At 46.8% G+C, this 17,915-nt stretch overlaps 1 long non-coding RNA gene across 1 annotated transcript; it reads right to left on the minus strand.

Moving 5' to 3' along the window:
* Positions 1-8,124: 8,124 nt before the first annotated feature.
* Positions 8,125-16,713, minus strand: LOC125757565 (uncharacterized). The gene is made up of 3 exons (XR_007415313.1): positions 16,367-16,713; positions 13,682-13,837; positions 8,125-9,364 (listed from the first exon to the last, which is right to left on the minus strand). It is a non-coding gene; the product is annotated as an uncharacterized LOC125757565 (long non-coding RNA).
* Between the last annotated feature and the right edge of the window lie 1,202 nt (positions 16,714-17,915).

Genomic DNA, 17,915 nt, shown 5'->3' on the forward strand with positions numbered 1-17,915 from the left:
GGCTTCCGCCGCGCTTTCGCCGCCGCCCCCCTTTCTCGCCGCCCCGGGCACTCCAGCCATACCATGGACCCGCTGGATACGCCTCTTCGAGAATTTTCTTCTCGCGTCTGGAGCGGCCGCCTGCCTGCGCCCCGCCGTCGAGCCCTGCTGTTTGCACTGCCTGGGCCCGGAAGGACAACGTATTTTCGATGCGCTTCCACCGACGCCCACCGCACCCCAGCTACCGACGACTGAGCCGTTGGCCGCCGCCGCTACCTCAACCGGTGAAGTCAAAGACCGTGGCGTGCCCTCCAAGCAAGAAGCAGCAGCGACGAGTCTCCAGACGTATACGACGCGGCCCGCGAGATTCTGGAACGACATTTCACCGGCGCGCGCAACATTCGCCTAGAACGACATCACTTCCGAGAGCGCCGTCAGCTACATGGTGAGTCCATCCCCGACTTCGCCCTCGCGCTTCGTGAACTGGCAGCCTCTTGCGATTTCGCCGAGCAAGCCACGATAATATGTGCGATCAGTTCGTTACCGGAGTTGCATCCCCGCAGTTGCGATCACGGTTGCTCTTGGAAGGTGACACATTGACGTTCGACCGTGCCGTTGAAATTGCGCTACTCAGCGAGCGAGCCCAGCTGCAGTCGGAAGCTTTTTCTAATTCCGTTGAGCGCATCACACGCCAACATCCACGTCAGTATGACGCTTCCGAACAAAACACGCGCGATAGTCGCCGGTACAGCAACGAGGCACGCCCCCTTTATCAGAGCCGCCCTAGCTTGCCGCACGCTCGTCAAACGAGCTCGCCATCTTCAGATACCAACGCTGCCGATGCTCAGTACAGCAAAAATACGCAGGCTTGTGGTAATTGCGGCACACGTCACTGTGAACCGACGGCATGCCCCGCTCGCGGTAGAACCTGCTTCGCATGCGGCCGCCGTGGCCACTTTATGCGAGTGTGTCGTAGCTCACGCAGAGGACAACGCCCGACTCACATCCAAGAAGTAGTTCCTGAACAAGATGCATCAGATGTCATTAGCCTACTCACTGTTCACGAAGACAAGCGCAAGGGCGTCTACATTGATGTCGTAGTCACGCCAGTCGCCTCGAGCTCAGAACCGCGCGTTGCTAAGTTCTTGGTCGACACGGGATCAGCTGTGTCAATTATACGGGAACAAGAATTTCGAAACATGTTTGAAGGGGTTCAGTTGACCAGCTCTGCCCTTACATTGTTGGACTTCCAACGCCGGAAGATCCCCGTACTGGGCCAGTTTAAAGCAAGCATCTCGTTTAAAAGGGAAACAGCCGTGATAGCCATTCATGTCACCCCCGGAGGAACTTCTCTTCTGGGTCTGGACGCGGTGCAAGCTTTAGGACTGCACATTGTGGGCGCGCAGCTACGCTGCCTGTGCACGGCTGCCGAAGCTTCAGAGACCATGAGTCAGAAAACAGCAACATCTGCGCATACGGGCGGCGCAGTTCCTGCAAGCCCGCCGAAGTTCGATATGCCACCTCTGTTATGGGCTAAGTTTTCACATTTGTTTTCACCGGGGCCTTGGCCTGGCCAAAGGCGTCCAGCATCAGGTCAAAATGAAGCCGTCAGTCCCTCCAGTGGTGCAGAAGCTGAGACGCCTCCCACTTTCCCTGCGCAAGCCAGTTAGCGACCAGCTTCAGCGGCTCCTCTCCGACGATGTAATTGAAAGGGCTAACGCCTCTGAATGGATCTCTCCTATAGTTGTCGTCCGCAAGAAAGATGACAGCATCCGCCTATGCGTTGACCTCAGAGAGCCCAACAAAGCAATTGTAGTTGATAGCTTTCCCCTGCCTCATACGGAAGAGCTGCTGCACTCTCTTAATGGTGCACGTTACTTCTCAAAGCTCGACTTGGCCTCTGCATATTACCAAGTTACCCTTCATCCGGACAGCAGAGACCTTACGGCTTTCATTACGCACGACGGCCTTTTCCGTGTTAAAAGAGTGTGCTTCGGATTGGCGTCTGCTCCAGCCGCATTTCAGCAACTCATGACTGCAATCCTGCATGGTTGCAAGGGGGTCCTCTGCTACATAGACGATATCATCATCTTCGGCAGGACAGAGTCAGAGCATGTGAGAAACCTGGAGCAAGTTCTGCTGCGCATCTCCGAAGCTGGACTCAAACTCAATGATAAGTGCATCTTTAATGCATCAGAGCTATCATTTCTTGGCCATCATGTCAGCGCAGAAGGAATAGCACCCCTTCAAGCAAAAGTTGACGCAATTGTACATGCTTCCACCCCCACAGATGTAGGCATGCTGCGTTCATTTCTTGGTCTTGTGGAGTATTATGCCAAGTTTATTCCCAACCTTGCCGAAGAGGTAGAACCTATGCGTAGGCTACTTCGCAAGGACGTTCATTTTGAATGGGATCTTGCTGCTGAACAAAGCTTTACAAAGGTAAAGGAACTTCTTGCATCGAGAAGAGTTCTGCGAATGTTCGACCCAGCGCTCCCAGTTATTGTAGCCACAGACGCGTCTGCATATGGCCTGGGTGCAGTACTGCAACAAGTTGACGGTCCATCCATTCGAACCGTTGCATTCGCATCACGAACCCTAACAGAGACAGAACGGAAGTACTCGACAGGAGAACGCGAGGCCCTGGCCTGTCCTATGGGCATGCGAGAAATGGCACATTTACCTCTGGGGACGATCATTCACTTTGGTAACAGATCACCAGGCCCTCGTATCCTTGCTGTCAACACAAAGCACAGGACACGACCACTTCGCATTGCAAGGTGGACTGCTCGGTTGCTGCGTTACAACTTCGTTGTACAGTTCCGGCGTGGGGAACACAACAAAGTAGCAGACGCTTTGTCCCGGCTTCCTGTCCCAGGCACAGAAGACGGCCTTAAGATTGAAGAAGAAATAGTGTCCATCGTAACGTCTTCAGTCCATATCAATGATCTCCGTATTGCCACAGCCGAGGATTGCAAGCTCCAGCAGGTTGCACAATGCGTTCAGGCTACATGGCCAACCAAGAAAACATTGTCACCTGAACTAAGACCTTACTATGAGGTGCGAGAGGAACTGTCAGTAGTGGACGGCCTGTTGATGCGCTCAGAACGCGTTGTAGTTCCAGCCAAGCTCACAGCTACATTTGTTCAACTAGCCCATGAATCACACCCGGGAATAGTGAAGACAAAGCAACGTCTTCGCGAAAAGTACTGGTGGCCAGGTCTGGACAAGCAGGTTGAGAGTGCTATCCACAGCTGCGCAACCTGCCAAGCTGCAGACAAGAGTGTTAAGAGCTACCCCACTCCACTGCAGCCAGTAGCTCTTCCCGACCGGCCTTGGAGCAAGATAGCTATTGATGTTGTTGGGCCATTTGAGCGTGCATCAGCTGACTGTCGTTTTGTCATCTCTGTAGTCGATTACTTCTCAAAGTGGCCGGAAATAGCTTTCTGTCGTGAAGCCTCCTCCCGTACAGTGCTTGACTTCCTCTTGTCGATATTTGCACGGGAAGGCTATCCGGTTGAACTCGTCTCGGATCACGGACCACAGTTTACATCTCAAGAATTCGAGTCCTTTCTTCAAGACAGAGGTATCAGGCACAGCTTTTTCGGCTGTATATCACCCCCAAGCCAACGGACAGGTCGAAAGGTTTAACCGTGTCCTCAAATCATACATTCAGTTGGCAATACTGGAGCAGCGCCCAATAAAAAATACTGTTACAGAGTACTTGGGAATCTACAGAGCCACTCCTCACAGTACCACTGGACTCTCTCTCCGGCAGTGCTTCTACATAGCCGGCACATGAGGACATCCTTGGACGTCATTGGCTACCCCACTGCAAACTTCTTCGCAGATCCCGCTCAGGAGATGTCCTCACTTCGGAAGAGGGTGAAAGAGCGCCAGCTTAAAAGCAAGGATTATGTTGACCGACGGAGAGCTGCCCGAGTACCCAAGTTCCAAGTTGGAAAGTACGTGAGGGTCAAGAAGCCAGTCCCTGGTCCGAAAGGCACTCCCACTTTTGGACCTCCTTTGAAAATTCTCAAGCGAATAGGACGCTGGTCCTTCTGCCTGGAAGATGGTCGCACGTGGAATGCCTCTCAATTGACTGCAGTTCCCAAGGAAGCCCTGCCGCACCATGCGCTAATATGGAATGACAAAGGACACTCCCACGACACCGTGCGAAGTCCACCGACGCCTGGCAGACCGACTCTCTCCTCTGACCTTCACCAGCACCCTGCTCCTAATGATGATGATCGTGATGGTGATAGTGCTCCAGTGTATGGTGATGGTGATAGTGCTCCAGTGGATGGTGATGGTGATAGTGCTCCAGTGAATGGTGATGGTGATTGTGCTCCAGTTGTTGGCACCGAACCGGCTGGTGAGCCACCACCTCTTCGTAGGTCCGCAAGAAACCGAAGACAACCCACGAGATTTCAGGACTATGTATAAATATACCATGATGTGAACATTGACTCTTTTTGTAATTATTTTTGTGTAAATATGTATATATTTAGGGAGGAGTAGATGTAGTGTCGAAGGTCGACACTAGGTGACTTTAGTTATGTTCAATTGTCATCAAGAGATGGCGCCACCTCTGACATATATAAATACGACTGTCACCGGAATAAAGGAGTCTTGTGTGGCATGGGTTGAGTGTGTTCGTTGTCCTCAGTCGCGCCGTGTTGCCGACACTACAGCAATAAACATAGCTCATACAATTTCACTAAAAGAGTTTGAAAGAACAACACTCAGCCTCAAGGAGTCTTACACAAGAGGAAGTAATGGAATGCACACACACACTGGGTGTCTGTGCTTGTACAATTCCTCCTTCCCTACATACATTTTGAACTATGTACCAGCAGTCCCAGCATCAGTCTCTTCAATAAAGTAATCGTTCTGTTTACCAAAAAACATAATGATGGGAAAACACACTCCTACATAGAAAAATATTATTCGAAAGCTGAAGAACAAAAGAAAGCATGGCAAGATCGCTACCGCTATGGTTATACAGTGACAAAATAATGTTACTGAAATCATTTCCATCAAAGAAAGACTAGTGCATTCAACATAAGCTTGGTAACGTTTTTATGAAAAAAAGTTTTTCTGCAAGTATGATGACTGCTTACCGGTCTCCTAAAGTAGAATACACAGTACTACTTTAAATCATTTACAGCTTTTAAGGGGAGACTCTGGTCTTCTAAAAAAAACTTTTGTTTATTGTCATATTCAAATGAAATTTTCAGGCAATGTATATTTTAACTTGCTATAAACAGATATGCAATCCATTTTTTCTTAGCTCAAGTAGTTTTTGAGATATTAAATAAATAATGAATGATCAAATTGCCCAATTGTTCTGCAATTTAATCATTGAATATCCTAGAAAACTTGATATGGCCATATTCTAGAACAATCAAGGATCACAACTAAACCATTACTGTAATTTTAGCTATATTTTTATAAAAGTTATTGCCATCTGTATGTAATGGTTGGGAACATGAAAATTTTTATCAGTTTTATCAGCATATAAAAAATTTTCTCTTGAACCAAGTCTATAATTTAGTAGTATTATTGTGTATACGAACTCATAAGCTTTCAATTGCAACAAGAATCATTCAAATCTGATCACAAGATCAAAAGATACTGTGGGCAACAGTATAGCACATAGGTGAAAAACGGATTTTGAGAAAACTCAGAAAGAAGTTTGAAGACTTGGTATAGGTTTCTTCTTGCTACTAAAAAGCGACAGATGGAAGTCCTTTTCGCTCTAGAAGCCACCAGGCACATAATCACTATCATTTTCTTTCACACGCCTCCTCTTCATGGCATTCCTGAAGTTTTCTGCTCTGGTATGCTTCTTGTCACATGCCGCTAGCCGCCGCTGGTCCTTTTCTAGACACCTTTCAACATCTGTGCTGCCTTGACTCAAATGCAGCTCCTTCAAAATGGCCTCAGAGGCACGTTTCTTTCCGGCATTGAACCGGGCGACTGCTTCCGCAACAGCAGTTTCGACTGTGAAGAGCGAGGCGTGTTTGGTTTTTGGCACAAGCGACCAGATTACTGAATGGAGGCTCTCATTTGAATTCTGAGTTTGCCTCGTTGACAGCGCTCCAACAGCTTCCGATCAGAGAGGCGAGTGTACACTGGGAGGAGGGCTTCAGCAACGTATTCAGGGAGGTTGTACCGGTGCTTGGGAGGAGCCTGCTGCCTTGCCACTGCCTTGTTGTGTGCACACCATGATTCTTCACCTTTTGGGCACCGTGAATGTTGTGGCTTTGTATCTGTGGAAGTCACATGATAGTACGTGGCAAGGACAGCATTCTCCATCTCATCAATGTTTCCCTGGTGTGCCTTGAGTGCCCAGCCATAATAATTCGTAAGCTTTGTAACAAGCTCAGCAGTGAGCTTGCCTTTGCCACCGAGGCTTGGCCGACCTTCCCCTTTGCTCTTCTGCAAGAGGTTTCTCAGTGCAGCACCCATTCGTTTATGAATGTGATTAACACAATCCTCCTTTTCGATGGGCACAAAGCCATACACTTTCTCCTCCTGAAGGCTGTTGAAAGCGCGGCTATCTCCGTCGCACAACATCGTTGTGTAACGCAGTCCATGTTTTCAAGGGACCGGCCAAACAGAATTTTGGCAGCCTCCACCTCCATTTGGCCAGGCTTGCTCGAAGAGTTTTTTTGGCACTTATGACGAGCTCGCCACTCACTGTATCGTGGGTCACCGTCCTTGGGGCCGATTTCGCAACCCAAACAGAAGTTCGATAGAACTTTGAAGTCCAGCACGTATCCCGAAAAGAGTTCGATCACAGTTCCCACACAAATGTGTGACAGGTGTCCACGAGTGAGCCAAGTCCCGTCAAATGAAACTGCGATATTGCCGGGGTTCCCGAAGTTCAGTTCGGAATAGATGGCCTTCACAGCTGTCGCGCACTCACTCATGACGCCCGCGGATGCGTTCACGGCGGCAGGGTTCATCTTTGTTTTTACGTAGTTTTGGTAGGTTTTGTTGTGCATACTGCGACGAGAAACGTTCAGCGCCGAGAAAATGTCGTTTAGCACGGTCTGCCCATTTCCCGTGCTCATAACTGCCCGAGCAGCAAGCACATTCACTTCGAATGGGTTGCAGGTCGCATTCCCCCCTGCTCTCGGCGAGCTCCATCCGGTGCTGACATCTCCACAGACGGCACAGTTCACCACTATTTTAACTGCCACTACCGTACTCACGGTCACCTCTTGAAACGTTCAAAGGGCCGGAGCAGAATTCGCATTTCGCGCACCGAAGCAGTTGGTTCAGCAGCGGTAGGCTTAGCAGCGTAAACTCGGTGCCGCACCCCGCCGCTTCCGGGGAATCTCCGATAAGCGACTGCTTTCGGCGCGTAGCTGATAATGAAGAAAGCTTCTGGCGTTGCGCTTCCGCGCAATGCTCAATCGCCACTTTCTCAGCTTCTGAAACAAGGAGCGTGTCAACGCGCATTGTCCTCGACGTGTCGTCGGCCACAGGCATCGCTTGCGCGGCTGCGGCTTCGGTGGATGTCGTACACCCGCTGGCGCATGTCGCAGAGCTCGTCGCAGTCGATCCACTCGATGCTGCTTTAGGTATCCGAGACCGACGCTTGCGTTTTTTGCCGTAGGCATGAGCCGTCGCGAACTTGCGTCGCCCGCCAGCCATCGTCGCGTCCGAACAATTTTTGACAAGGCGTCTCGCATTCTCGGGCAGACGAAACTCCGGTCGTCCAATCAGAGAGCAGGATTCACCCCACGTGGTACAAACGCACCAATGCCGTGCGAGTATTTTCTTTTTTTCGTTGGCGTGCAGCTCCATAGTCGCCAGACCTAGAGGTGTTTTCTCGTTAAAAACGGAATGTAGAAGGATTCAGCTCTCGAATGATTCCAAAATGGCCGCGCTGCGGCCAACGGTTACCGCAGGCGACGGCATTGAATTTGCCTGTTTTCGGGGGGCGTTTTCGAGCGAAAGCGATCATGAAGCTCTCTTTAGAGCGCAATAACAAAATAAATACTCGGCGGAACGCGTTAATATCGCAGCAATAGATTCTTTAGGACGTCTAGATTGCGAAAAAAATATTTCAAAAAGTCGATTTTTTGGCGATTTTTTGTTCTAGAAGACCCGTGTCTCCCCTTAAAAACACATAGGGTGGACCCGTACGGCTCTTGTCCCCTCTGCATACTTTTAGTTCCGTTTAAAGGGCCCCTGACAGCAAAATCAAGACCTCGAGATGTTTGTGTTGTTTGATTGTCCTGCACACGTGGGCACTTCTGGCCAATTAATAGTGGCAAACGTTACCTTTAAGATATCTTAATTTGGTTTTAAAGTAAGCGTGAGCGCTCATCTGAGTTGGCAGCACCTTGTGACACCTCCACTAATATGACATAGATGAAGGCCCCGTGTGACGTTCCACAAGAAAAGCCAGTATTGTTGACGTCACAAAAGATGGACAGGATGCACACAATACCACCACTGGCACCTGACGAGGGCTATTGTTTCTCGTCCCTCTCGCTCAGTTGTCGGGCTGCTCTCAGGGTGGTTTTGGCTGCTTAAGCCAGGAATGCTTTTCATTTTCCTGAGGGGACATGCACTTAACCGGCTTAGCTCATACCGAAGCACCCACATCGTTTCATTCTTTATCGCACGCGGGGCCCCCGATTTGAAAACTGCGCTGTCAATGTCACCAAACCTTTAGCGCACAATGTCCTAGGTGCTCCCCGCTGTGGGGAAGTAGTTTCTTACAATCTCAGGCGGGTGTTTCAAAATGAAGCTAAAAGTGGCCAGAATTAGACACACTAGCATTAATTATACGATATGTCAGAGCATTTATGACTCACTCAATTTCGGCATTTCCAGACACAAGGCTACAAATTACAGTAAAAAAGTCACAAGGGGTCCTTTAACTTTTCGCATCCTTTTATGGTGTTTATTTAAACACCGGTGCATTTCTCCTTCACACGCAGGGAGTGAGCATGCATACTTTGGTCATTAAAGCATAAATCAAAGAAAAGTAATACATAATAGAAAGAGAAGAGAGCTGGGCTGCTGGGAGAGAAGCATGAAGTCTACCTCCAAGCAACAACAAAGATTCATCTATGTGTGTATGGCAGCTCACATGAGATGGCAAAAAGTACATGGTTTAAAAACTTTACCTTGAACTTTATGGCTAGTTTTTTGGCGGAGCCAGTGTTCCAAGAGCTATGCTCATTGAGATGAGGAAGAGCAGCCTATGGCCAAGTGATGTCGGGCCACTTCTTGTGTCTTTTGAAATAGCTAAAAGCACCAGCAAAGCATACTTAAACGCAGCTCGTCAGCCCCTACTTTCTCCATGGGGTCGGATCCCCCTCCACAGGCGTTACGACTGAACTTGCAGCACGGGCACCTGCACAAATAAAGGTTGTATTTTGCACACTATAGTACAGCTGAAAACCCTATTGCATTCATTCTCATAAATGTGAATCACAAAAACTGTTCATTAGTTTAAAGGGACACTAAAGAAAAACAATGAATCGGTTTAGATCGATGAATTGCGCTCTGAGAACTCTAATGTCATTAATTTCGCCATCATAGGTTTATTAATAGAGGAGAAAATCAAGTTCAAAGTTTCATTTTTTAAATTTCATGCCAAAATCTCCCCACGTGATGTCACGGTTTTTAAAGTGTATTTATCGTATTTTGGCACCATTGGCTCAACAAAATTACCCCAAACTTGGTATGTTAAGTCTATGGCACCCTCAGAGGACAATGTACTTCACTTTTACCGATTAGGATCTACGTAGTCCCCACTAGGCGCCGTCATGGCAAATGACGGCGCCTACTAGGGACTACGTAGATCCTAATCGGTAAAATGAAACTTCAAGGTGGCGTCACCACCCACATTTTGTTTTTTGCGTGTTTTCTCACAGCAAGCGTGGTGTTTTTGGTATTGCGAAAGAGTAGTTTACTAATATGAGAAAAATCGTGTTGCTCTTTAGTGTCCCTTTAACTCTAGGCTGAGAAGGTAGCAAGGTTTGTACAGGTTTCGATAGCCCAATTCCAAGGGACTTTAAAATCACTACTGAAAGTTTCTCAAGGATATAAAGCAGCATCCCAAGTAGAAGCTTTTTGCAATAACAATGTTTCCAAATGAATATCGTTAGCTTTACAGATTAAGAATACAAAATTGGTGTCTGGCTCACACACAGCACTTTATTAAAGCTTTGGCTGCATAAGGACAGTGGACATTGTTTGAGCTAGAAGATTTAGATATAGAGTTAGATACAGAGTTAGATATAGAGGAGAAAAAAAATAGCACAAGTGCTGGAGGTGAAGTCAAGTCACCAGGAAGAAAGTTGAGAGGAAGTAGACCAGGTGAGGAAATTAAATGAATGGTAGAAGACGAACGGTGGTGAAGGCAGGCTAAAAACAGGGCGGGAGCCATAACAGGAGTACGGCACGTGCCCTCGGAGTTGGCCTGATGAACGTTTACCTATACATAGCAGCTGATAGTCAATATTAGACACCATATGCAAAGAAATTGAAGCATGTTCCGAGAAAGAAAACAATTCCAGGAATTTGAAGGGCCGTGAAAATGTGCTTTTCAATTTCAACTGTTTTCAAGGGCTTCAAGCACCTGTACACACTCTGATGTAACCACAAGCAGGTTTCAGATGATATTCTTAGAGGACTACATAAATATACTTTTCGTACCAATCTAGATAATGGTGTTCCCGCAGTCTGCAAAAAGACAAAGTGGTAAAGTTTATTGGTGCTGTTACGCTGACTGTATGTCAATAAAGAGAGCTAGGGCACTGTACAAGCCAAAGTTCAACCAGAGGCCCATACACAATAAAGACTTTTCACTCACCCCTACTTTGCACTTGGGTGGGCCTCTATTGCAACTGTGAGAGGCATGTCAAAATAATAATGCCCGAAGAAGAAATGCATTGTCAGTGCATCCACATTGTACCAAATAACTCGTAAAAAACAGTGCAAAAACAATGGATGAACACAAAGAGACAACTCGTTTGTCCGTTTGTGCACTGTTTTTTAATAATATCTGGGGTTTAACGTCCCAAAACCACGATATGATTATGAGAGACGCCGTAGTGGAGGACTCCGGAAATTTCGACCACCTGGGGTTCTTTAACGTGCACCTAAATCTAAGCACACGGGCCTCAAACATTTTCGCCTCCATCGAAAATGCAGCCGCCGCGGCCGGGATTCGATCCCGCGACCTTCGGGTCAGCAGTCGAGCGCCATAACCACTAGACCACCGTGGCGGGGCTGTGCACTGTTTTTTATGATACAGGACAACCAACTAACCAGAATTACCACCCTTTCGAAGTGCCAAATAACTCATGCCCTTTCACATGGCAGATATGCATCCTTTTTCAGTGCAGGGCAAGTAATGCAGGAATTTGGCACGAATTCTCATGTGGTGTAACTGCCAGGACCGCCCGTATCATGACTCCATTGCCGATGGGGGCTTCTCAAAGACCAAGAGTTGTTGACATGTATGACAAAGCGATACGAGAATATTAAGAAAATGGTTTTGCAGAAAAAGTACCCGCGCACGTATGGAGGATGAATCGTGTGCCATTTGGAGCCGCATCAAGCCCGTTTCTTCTTAGTGCCACTCTTCATCATCACTTTGAGAATACCACGGGAGAACACGAAGAGATTACCAGCGGTTTAAAACACCAGTTTTATGTCGACGACATTGTGGCCGAAGCAGACACAGCGGAAGCAGCTTTGCTGGTCTGCAATAATGCACCTAATGTTATCAATGAAGCAGAAATGCATCTGCGTAAATGGACGACAAATTCCACAAGTCTTCAACATCTCAGTGAAGAAAGAGAAGGCATTAATAAGATATTCGTTTAACAGTTCCTAAGAACAAGAAATTACTGGGAGTTCTTTAGTACCCTGAAGATGACGTGTAAAGGCTTGACACCTCCAATATTATGCAGCTCGTAGCATCCATGAAGACAACGAATAGGAATGTTTTAAAGGCAGAAGCTGAGATGTACGACCCATATGGCTTTCTGTCTCCATTCACAGAGCTTCAAAGGAACTAAAAAGTATGTGTGAGTCAGTCCGTGATGAACGCATACTTCAGTACTTCAGGCAGAATGGAATTAAATGGAAGTTTATAGCGGGTTGCGCCCCATGGTGGGGCGGTTTCTGGGAACGGCTGATACGTACAGTAAAGACAGCACTACAACAGGCCTGGAAGACAGCCTTGCTGAACTATGTTGAATTAGAGACCGTGTTGACAGAAGTTTAATCAATAGTACACTCTTGTCTGTTGACAGTAATACCAAGTCAGCTGGAGGAGCCACGGCTTACACCGGCTCATTGTCTGATTGGTCAAAGGTCAGTCTCCATTCCTGACGACGAGATCACGGAGACGAAGCCGAGTTTGACCAAAGATGAACTACAAAGACGTTGGAGGCAAAGAAAAGCATGCCTTGATGCCTTCTGGAAGAGATGGCACAAGGAATATATTTTACAGCTACAATCAGCTCACCACATCAATGGCACTGCTTGTAGTAAAAGTAGGAGACGTCGTACTTATCATGAACGAGAAATCTCCAAGGCTCTTATGGGTACTGGCCGTGATCGAAGAGACATTTATGGGTCGTGACGATCATATTTGTCTGTGTCTCCTGAGAAAGTGAGACGGAAGGAAAGCACGAAAAGCTGTGCAACACCAAAGGGGCTATGCCTCTGGCTATGCCAGTGGTACAAATGAACACTTTCTAGACCAATTATACCTGTCTGCTTTGGTTCAATTTTTCCTTAATTTTTTTTTTACTGAAGGCACAATTAGCTGAGGGCTTTTCCAAATGCCAGAGAGTTGAACATTTTTACAAAGACCTTAACGGGAAGACTGGACAAGGATTCAAAGCAGCTTCCAAACACTGCCATCGCATTGCGACTGCAATGATCTCTCAATCATAAAGTATTGGACAGAAGAGGAAATTCCTGCATTTCCGCAATGATTCACCCACCCTATATCATTCCAGCTGACTTTTATGAAATGGAAAATTAAAGGCAATCATCAGTACCATACAGTCACTCATAACAGTTTATCCCAGGGTCACTGACCCATGGAACAGGATTCAACGTGCCTGTCTGAACACTGCTAACGCACTGCAGCTGCAGCATGACAGCACATAGCTGCAATGGTCCCTCAATGACGAAGTATTGGACAGAAAAGAAAGTTCCTGCATGTTTACAATGATTCGCTCACCCTACAATATTTCAGGTAACTTTCCTGATTGCCAAGAAATGGTTCGTGACATTTAAATTCATCACACACCCATGGGACAACTTAAATATAGTTCTGTGACTAGAGACATACATATAAGTAATGTGTAGCTTCCTAAGGAAATGAAATTCAGTTAAAACTCGACCGAACAAAACACAATTTTATGGAGTTCCTGATCTCACAAAGTATTTTGTGATTTCCCAGCAAATACCCATAGGGCTGAAATTAATGAATTAGCTCGGCCACAAAACCCGATTTAACAATGTTTTCTTGGAAATAACTGCTTAAAAAGTGGTGATTTCCATTTATTTTGCAGAGATGGGTTTTTCTTCGAGCGTGCACTCTAACGCTTTAGCCCTATAGCATTAGTTTGATGAGGCTGGACGCTCCACTGTGCCCATGCATGGAGCAATGGACTCAGCCGTCAGTAGCGTTCTTACGTACCGGATGATGCTACAGGCGGCGGTGGCTGGTTTCGTGGCACTAATAGTCTCCTTGCAACTTTCTGCCTTGGCCTGCTCGCACAATCACTTCGTTCGTTCTCCACGTATATGTTCGCCCATCACTGCCTCACGTAATGGTCTTTCTGGCTTGCATCACCTGGACAAAGGCGACAAGGGAGCCTCATGTCAGAGCCACCCTCAGGCCGGCCTCACGGACTTTTCACCTGGGCAGCAATCAGATTAATCGCGAGAGCAATGGCCTGGTAACTTGTTGTTATATGTTACAATTTTAGATTTCAAAGAGCCAAAAAATCCCCTTCTCGATTTTACGAACTTCCTGATTTAATGAAATCATTCAAGTATCCTCATCACTTCGTTAGATCGAGTTTTAACTGAATACCGTAAAATCCGGAGCAAGCACCACTCCCACGGTGAAAGATAATCGGACAAGATTTGGAGGGAGGCCCTTGCTCGGTCACGGATCAAAATTCAATATGGAGGTGGAAGAGCCGCACGTGCTTCCAATGAAATGCGTTTTTGAATAGGCATGCATTCGCTTGTCGTTATTAGCCCTTGTCAAGCGAATAAAAACACTGAATGAAGCAGTGTAAAAGGGCGGGAGGCAGACGGGGGCACTTGCTCGGTCCCATTTGCAGATATTTCAAATATCCAGAAAAAAGGAGGGGGCGCTTGCTCGGGCTTTTACTGTAGGTAGGCAGAAGAAATTTTTCAACATCAAGTGTGGATGGTGAAGGTACAACTTAATTACATTCTCAATAGACCTTGGTTGTGCTTTGAGCCAAGTGTCGATAACACCATGTGTAGGCTAGTACCTTCGGACTATTATGAAAGGATGGTGCATTATGGACAGTACCGCTACTGCACCAGAGTGGCAGCTGCACCCTTGCATGTTGCTGTAATCCTATATTCGGGGGACACAGAAAGCATGTTTGCCATGTTATTGTAGCATATAGCAGATATTGTAGCATATAGCAGACAGAAGAGCAGTCTAGCCTACGACATTTTCACTCAATAAGCAAGTTTGACTGGTGAGAGTGACAAGCAATGTTACACAAGGGTCTTCCAGGAAGCGTAAGACTGCTGGACTGTGCACCCATTGGCCTTTTGCAAAGTTGGTTGCTTGAGCTAACCTCATTCTTGCTGTTCATGCCTTAAATAAATGGCTGTTGCTAGGGTTACGTCCAGACGTAACTGTAGTCACCGCTATCGTTACGTCCAGACTAAAGTCCCTAGATTTTTCCCTGTTGAAGAGCAGGGAAAATCTAGGGACTCTAGTCATCTGGCTTTCCACAAACGTGAGTACATTATTTTCCTGTTGCTCAGTGAAGGCCCTCTGCGCCCTTCGGGCGCGGCAACCTAATCGTGGCTTCGCCCTCGCTTCGCGAGTGCGGCCATTTCGCTAACGCTCAATGGCCGGTTGGCAGGGTCACGGTCACGCGCTACTGGCCGCTGTCGCGGCCACGCGCTGTTTAGCCCGCGCAGCCTGCCCCTTCGGGGCAGGCGGAGGCGTACGTAACCCAAGAGCCGCGTCGCGCTTCTCTGGCAACAGACCTCAGCAACACCTGAGACAAAAAAAAAAAGAAAAAAAAGAAAAAAAAAATTGCAGCAGCAGCAGGGTTCGAACCAACGTCCTCGCAGTTCCGAGCACGACACGCTAGCCGCTGCGCCACTGAGGCCAATCGGTTCGGTAGGTATAACGGGCTGTATTTGTATTGCCACGCTGGACGTAACTTTTAAGACTCGTTATTCTTACGTCCAGACGTAACTGCAACGGCTCGTACCGTTACGTCTAGACGTAACGCTAGACACTCCCTAAATAAAGATGCATATATCATGCTGTATATAGTCATACCTTTTTCATTTACATTTGTTTTTTATTGCAACTACTTTAAATGTATCACTCTCACAATCCTTATAACCACTACATGGTGCATAATCTTACTGAAGGGCAGCTAAGCAGGCACATGAGATACGCTGTACAAAAGAAGAGTGAACGCTTCTCGTCTTTCAGTTTATATTTTCCGTCAGTACGCTTACAATTCAGCTTACAATTAGTAGAAGGCTTTTTACAAACACACCAGATGCGAGAGCACTAAACACGTTGAAGTGCTGTCTGGTGAACTGTGGCACTTGTATCAAACTAGCGAACGAAGAGCGCATGTTCCTCTTGCAAGCAGCTGCAATCCCTTGGAAACATGGAGCGTGATGACGCTTCATAATGTAAGCAAATTCGACATTCAAACCTGAACACTTGCGAAATTGCCACAAAGTGAGAGCCATGTGTTCTTTCACATGACAATCAGACTTCTTTTATGCGCGAAGAAACTGCTCCTATTAGTTGATGAGATAATAATAGTAGCAGTTATCAATTACGCAAAGCCGAACATTGGAAGAGTTCGTGCAAGTTAACCATGTCGAACTGTAGCGGCTGTAGTGCATGAAAACACACGATCGGTTCTTTCGCAGAAAACTTTTTTCTGCTCGCGCAGCGATCGTGGATGAGCCTCTTGTGCCGCAGTTCGAAATGTTTATCACGCTCCGTATCCACAACGTAAGAACGGCAACATAGCTATATGATCCCGCTCTCTGATATGTAAATGTAACAGGTACGCTGACATTTCAGACTAGCGAAGCAGAACTCGAAATAACAGAGATCGCTACTTACTTGTGGCAAGGCAGCGCATTGCAGCACCTTCGCTCTGTTTCGCCCTCGACGTCCGTCAATCAAGCAAAGGCAGTACTAGACGTTCTCTGAGGCAGTCACGACGAAGTCGCTACGGGACACCCGTTCACGGACTACGTTGTCAAATGGTTGTCAAGACGAAAGCTGCATGTGCTGCATGACTCGCGGTCATCGTCGTCGGCGCAAAGACAAGTCAGACAAGTGACGAACGCGCACAGCCGACACCGACACCGGTCGGGCGAGGCGTTCCAGAAAGCTCCGCCAAGATGTGACGGCGCCACCATCGAAAATCCCTAGAGATTCTCTCCCTAGGTACCTAGCTGTCGAACACAAAAGGATTTTGTACGCTTTCTAGACGCTCGCTAGCTCAGCACACCTATAGTGCCTAGAATATACTGGCTAGTGTGCTGAGCGGAGGGGGTTTCCTATGGGAGGAGGTGGCAGGGCCGGTGATGCCTTCCAACTTTCGCCGGCAGGCGGCGACGCTTGTCGCAAAGGTGTAGCCCGCGCGCCGGTTTGGCCGGCGTGTCTCCGCTGCCTCCGCAGCTCTATGCTTCGTGCCTCGTGTCCGAATTTGTCTTGGTGACATCTGCGCTGTTTTTATCGTGTTTGCGCTGTTCGTTGTATACGCACGTGTAAATCAGAAATGCAAAGAGTATGATGCAACGGGAGAAGCATCAGGGCAGGCAAAAAACATGCTTCGTGCCGCTGTGTTGGAGTGGCCATCGCATTTTCTGTTGAAGTACAGATTAGGTTTTTCACTAATATTTTTGTATTAAGCAGTTGTGTGAGTATTTGCCTGCCCGTTAAACATTTTTCAGTGTGTTTTGCTGATTTAAGAACTGGTATTATGCGTGATTTAAGAACTGGCTATTTGTATTGCGTCTCTTCTATTGATCGTTTGTTTATATTTATGTGTGTGTGTTGTGTGTTTTGAACATCACTTATGTTTGATAAGTTGATGGTTAAGTTGTGGAACAGTGAGATTTTTTAATAGTGAAGCTTGGATTATATTCTCAGTTATTAAGGTGGGGTGAAACTTTTAAAGGGAGTTTCCAAGTTTGGCTGTACAGCAGTGGTAATGAAAGCTATTACTAAAATTTGCGAGGTATTTTAAGGTAGACGCAGGTTGCATTAAAGCTCAAAGATAGCTTGAAATTGTCTGGTATTTTTTATTTGTTTGTTTTGTACTAATGTACTTTTTATATAAGATCTGCCATCTGCAGAGCATTGGAATTTTGCATAAAGGTAGCTACCAACGCTTTACAGAAGTGGAACTAAAATTGTGAGCGTACTACAAAAACTAGATTTGTTATGTTTTTTTTACGTTTGGTGGTTTATCAAAATTGCCACTTATGACTGTTTTTCTGTACTGAAAAAATGCAAATGCGCATAGGCTATTGGTTCTAGTGCCAGTTATGTGAATGTCATTAGTTAACACGTGGAAATTTGTTTTCTAAGCCCACTAGTTCTCGAGAAAAAGGTACAGAATTTACAAAAAAATGTTCTTTTGAGAAAAACGCAGAAATAA

This window comes from Rhipicephalus sanguineus, chromosome 3 (genome assembly GCF_013339695.2).
Source record: "Rhipicephalus sanguineus isolate Rsan-2018 chromosome 3, BIME_Rsan_1.4, whole genome shotgun sequence".
In the NCBI taxonomy this organism is placed as follows: Eukaryota; Metazoa; Arthropoda; class Arachnida; order Ixodida; family Ixodidae; genus Rhipicephalus; species Rhipicephalus sanguineus.